The following is a 5,490-nucleotide window of genomic DNA, read 5'->3' as shown; positions in this document are numbered from 1 at the left end:
ATGTTGTCCCAAACTCCCTTAGGGGCTCCTGCTTTCTAATATTTTTCTCCAATTGCTATTCAGATTGGGAGTGTTTCCCAACTTGTCTCCCAACTCGCTAATTGGGTCTTCCACTTCCTCTAGTATATGGTTGAAACCTTCCATTGCATTTTTTTGTAGCTATATCATTCTTGATTTCCTCTTGATTCTTACATAAGTTGTTTATTTCTCATCCAGCTGGTTTAGGAATTATATGACCCTTATTCTGAAATATTTTTCTGACATATCGCATGCCTCATTTTTATTTAGTTCCTTTTCTGCCAATTCTTCCATTTCTTTCTTTTGGGGGTTGTTTGTCTCCCCATTTTTGCTCTCATCTTAGGGTCCAGGTGTTGAGTTGCACAGGGCCTGTGGCTAAAGCAGTGGGCTTGGTGGGAGGGTTGAACACCCTGAGTCTTGCCGGAGGGCCCAAGCACCGGGTCATGCAGGGCCTGCAGTTGAAGAGTCGAGCTTGGTGGGAGAGTTGGGCACTCCAGGACTCACAGGAGCCTGCAGCTGAGCAGGCTGGAGTCCCGGAGTCTGTGGATCTGCAGATAAGGTAGCATGTCTTTGGCCAGAGTGGCTTTAGGGTCTGGTATGGTGTCTGAGGCCAGTCTGGGTGGTGGTGAGGCTAGGCTCGTAGTCACAGCAGCTCTCTCCTTCAAGATGGTGTGGTTTCTGTGCCTGAGCCAGCTGCCCTGAGAGTGGTTGCACTGGTAACAAGGGCTCCCCATCTAGCAGAGCCTGATCTGTCTGCCCCCAAGACTCCTGTAGGATCTAACTGTCCTTCACTCACACACACACACCACACACTCCACTTTCACTCCCTCACTCACACTCTCTTCCTCACTGCCATCCTACCGGCCACCATCTTTACTCCTCTGTTCATATATTAATTTTGTCTTCTGTGCTCCTAATCAATTTCCCTTTTCTTTTTTTTTCACTACTCAATTTTTTAAATTCTTTTCTCTCTTCTCTTTCGCTTTTCTTTTCCTAATTTCTTGACTTCTTTCGCTTCCTAAATTTAGGACTATCTGCTCTCTCCTCTACTCTTCTTTCAATTATTTTTCTTTCTTGTCTTCTGATTTCTTCTCTTCCTCCTTTATTTTAAACCATGGTTCTTCCCCTATCCTCTAATTCTTTAACATTATTTTCTTTACTTAAGCTCTGCATCTACAGATTCAGACCCCCATTTTTTTCTGGATGTTTTTTGTTTGTGCTTTGTGGTTTGTTTGTTTTATTGATTTTTCTTCCCATATTTTTCTTTTTTTTTTTATTAAATTTTTATTGTTCGGATTACATTTGTTCCTCTCCCCCCCCCCATAACTCCCCTCCTTCCAGTTCCTGCCCCACCCTCCGCCCTCACTCCCCACCCACTGTCCTCATCCATAGGTGCACGATTTTTGTCCAGTCTCTTCCCGAATCTCCCATTCCCCTTTCCCCCCCAAGAATAGTCCGTCCATTCCCTTTCTATGTCCCTGATTCATTATAATCACCAGTTCATTCTGTACATCAGATTATTTATTCACTTGATTCTTAGATTCACTTGTTGATAGATGCATATTTGTTGTTGTCAATTTGTATCTTTACCTTTTTCTTCTTCCTCTTCTTAAAGGATACCTTTCAGTATTTCATGTAATACTGGTTTAGTGGTGATGAACTCCTTTAGCTTTTCCTTGTCTGTGAAGCTCTTTATCTGACCTTCAATTCTGAATGATAGCTTTGCTGGATAAAGTAATCTTGGTTGTAGGTTCTTGGTATTCAGCACTTTGAATATTTCTTGCCATTCCCTTCTGGCCTGCAAAGTTTCTGTTGAGAAATCAGCTGACAGTCATATGGGTATTCCCTCTAGGTAATTGAGTCTCTTTCTCTTGCTGCTTTTAAGATTCTCTCTTTGTCTTTTGCTCTTGGCATTTTAATGATGATGTGTCTTGGTGTGGTCCTCTTTGGATTCCTTTTGTTTGGGGTTCTCTGCGCTTCTTGGACCTGTAAGTCCATTTCTTTCACCAGGTGGGGGAAGTTTTCTGCCATTATTTCTTCAAATAGGTTTTCAAAATCTTGCTGTCTCTCATCTTCTGGCACCCCAATAATTCTGATATTAGTCCGCTTGTAGCTGTCCCAGAGGCTCCTTACACTATCTTCACACTTTTGGATTCTTTTTTCATTTTGCTTTTCCAGTTGGGTGTTTTTTGTCAAATCTTTGGTTTGATTCTTGTGCTCCTCTGGTCTGCTATTGGGTATAATATTCTTTATTTCAGTCCGTGTATGCTTACTTTCTAATTTCTTTATCGTAGCATCGAGGGTCTCATTAGTTTTCGTGAGGCTCTGCTCAAGTTTATTCCAAGCCCTCAAAATTGCGATTTTTAGCTCCATATCCTCCATTTCTGTCATGTTTTTTTTGTCTCTGCATCTTTTATGCTTTCTTGGTGCACCCCCTTGTGGTCTTTGTGCGCAGTCTTGTTCTAGCCAAGCCTTAATTGTTGTAGTTAACACTAGAGGGATTTGACCACCAGGCCGACTGGCTGTAGGAATCAGCTGTGTGGAAAACTTCAGTCCTCTGGGGAGGCGCTAATCCAGCCTTTGCCTGAGGCGAACCGGCAAATGGCTCTGCACCGGGCTTGGGCGGGGCAGGCTCAACAGGGCGGGGGGAGGGAGCAGCTATGGCTGCTCTCAGTCCGTCCCCAGGGGCTCCGCCTCTCTGTCCCAGCAACCGCTGCAAACCTCGGAGGGACCGTAGCCAGACAGTCCCGCTTCTCCCGTTTGAGTCTGGGTCCCTAGAGACTTGCCTGGATCTGTAGCCCAGAGTCTGAGACTCCTTCCTGATTGAAAACAACAACCGCGCCCTCAGCCACCAGCCCGCTTTGCACGCACACCGCCGCACCACCGTACCTTTAAATTTTCCACACTGCGCCTCCTCTGAGCCTCGTAATGCTGTTGTTTTTCCTTCTAGTTGAAGAGTCTCTCCTCAGCCAGCCTTCCTATGGTTCTGGTTGATGTCCATTCCGTCTTTTAGTTGTATTTTTGAAGTGGTTGTTTATGGCGGCATAGCCGGTGTTTACCTATGGCGCCATCTTCGATTCTCCCCCATATTTTTCTTTTATTTTTTCTTTCACCATTCTTGCTCTCTTTTCTCTTCTCTCATTCTCTTTTCTCTGGTGGTCACTGTTGTTGGGGCTATAGGCATCTTGTGTATATTCATGTTCTGTTCCTTCTGTGTTGTGTCTTATCATGTTGTATTTTGTGTTTTTCACTCAGTACCTCCAAAACAGCTATCACAGTGTGGCAGGGAGTGAGCCACATAATTAGACACCCTGAGAGGAGACTTCATCCATAAATGGGACAATAACATTCAAGAACCAACTACATGAGGAGAACCCAAATATCTCAAGTAGGGGGCCACCTTAGAACAACCAGCCCAGGAGACCTTAGAGATTACACCATTGGGTCCCACAAAACATCTAGTACATAACATCAATTCAAAAAATCTGGGTGGCATAGCAGTTTGATCCAATACATAGAAACAATGACAAAGGAACAGCAACAATGGTGCAACAAAGAAACAACCCTCAAATGAAGTAAAAAGAGGAATCACCAGAAAAGGAACTAAATGAAATGGAGGCAAGTAATTTGTCAGAGAAAGAACTCATAGTCATGGCTATAAGGATGCTCAAACATCTGGATGAGAAATACATGCAAATCAATGAGAACTACAAGGAGCTGAATAAGAAATGCACCAACATGAGTAAATGATGAATGACATAGCTGCAATGAAGAACACAATGGAAGGTTTCAACAGTAGACTAGAAGAAGTGGAGAACCGAATTAGTGAGTTGAAAACCAAGGTATTAAAAAACAAAAAAAAACAAAAAACAAAAACACCCAAACAGAATAGCAACTGGAAAAAAATTAAAAATCAGGAGATTCAAATGGAGTTTTGGGACAAAAATATGAAATGAAGCAACATCCATATAATAGGGGTGCCAGAAGGAGAGGAAGCTGAGCAAGGAATAGAAACCATATTTGAAGAAATAGTGACAGAAAACTTCCCTGACTTAGGGAAGAAAAAACTCACACAATTCCAAGAAAGACAGAGAATCCCAATCAAGATGAATCCAAAAAGACCTACACCAAGAAACATCATAATTAAATTGACAACCATAAAAGACAAAGAAAGAATCTTAAAGGCTGCAAGTGAGAGATAGAGAGTTACCTACAAGGGATCTCTCATTATACTAACAACTGATTTCCCAACAGAAACACATCAGGCCACAAAGGAATGGAATGAAGTATATTAAGTGATGCAAAGCAAGGGAATGAATCCAAGAATACTCTATCCAGTGAGGCTGTCATTCAAAATTGAAGGGGAAATCAGGAACTTTGCAGACAAGAAAAGGCTACCCTTTTATTACCACCAAAATAGCAATGCAAGAAATGCTAAAGGGACTGTTGTAAAAAGAAGAAACAGAAAGGAAAGAAGGAACACAGGCATAATGAATAAAAATGGCAATAAACTCGTACCTATCAATAAGAACTGTAGATGTAAATGAATTAAATGGCCCAATCAAAAGATAGGGTAGCTGAGTGGATAAGAAAACATGACCCATAAGTATATGCTGTCTACAAGAGACCCACCTCAGAACAAGAGACTCACATAGACTGAAAGTGAAGGGATGAAAAAAAAAAATTCAGGCACATGGAAATAAAAAAAATGTTGGGGTAGCAATTCTTATATCTGACAAAATAGATGTCAAAGTGAAGGCCATAAGAAGAGGTATGGGAGGCCACTTCATAAAACTAAAGGGATCAATAGACTCTGGTAAACATATATGCACCAAATGCAGGAGCATCCAAATATATTTTTAAAATTCTGGAGGATATCAAGGGAGAAATCAACAGCAATACAATCATAGTAGGGGACTTTAATACCGCACTGTGTCACTGAATAAATCTTCTAGACAAAAAATCAACAAGGAAACAGCAATCCTAAATGACATTCTAGAACCAATGGAACTAATTGACATCTTCAGAACATTTCACCCTACAGCTATGGAATATACATTCTTCTCAAATTCACATGTGTCATTTTCAAAGATAGACCAAAAGCTAGGACAGAAGCTAAGTCCCTACAAAGTCAAGAAGATTGAAATCATATCAAGCATCTTCTCAGACCACAATGGAAATCAGAAATCAGCTACAATAAAAACATTTAAACACATGGAGGCTAAATAGCATGCTATTAAACAATGAATGGGTTACCAAAGAGATAAAAGGAGATATAAAAAACATCCTGGAAACAAATGAATACACAACAACTGAAAATCTATGGGAAACAGTGAATTCAGTCCTGAGGGAAGTTCATAGCATTACAGGCCTACCTCAAAAAAATAAGAAAAACTTTTAATAAGCTCTGTAACCCTACAATTTAAAGAATTAGGAAGAGAACAACACAAAAAGGCCAGAGTAAGTAGAAGG

Source organism: Myotis yumanensis, unplaced genomic scaffold, assembly GCF_028538775.1.
Source record: "Myotis yumanensis isolate MYYU_CA2020_CCGP unplaced genomic scaffold, mMyoYum1.0.hap1 SCAF_6, whole genome shotgun sequence".
Classification (NCBI taxonomy): Eukaryota; Metazoa; Chordata; class Mammalia; order Chiroptera; family Vespertilionidae; genus Myotis; species Myotis yumanensis.
This window is presented reverse-complemented; position numbering follows the sequence as displayed.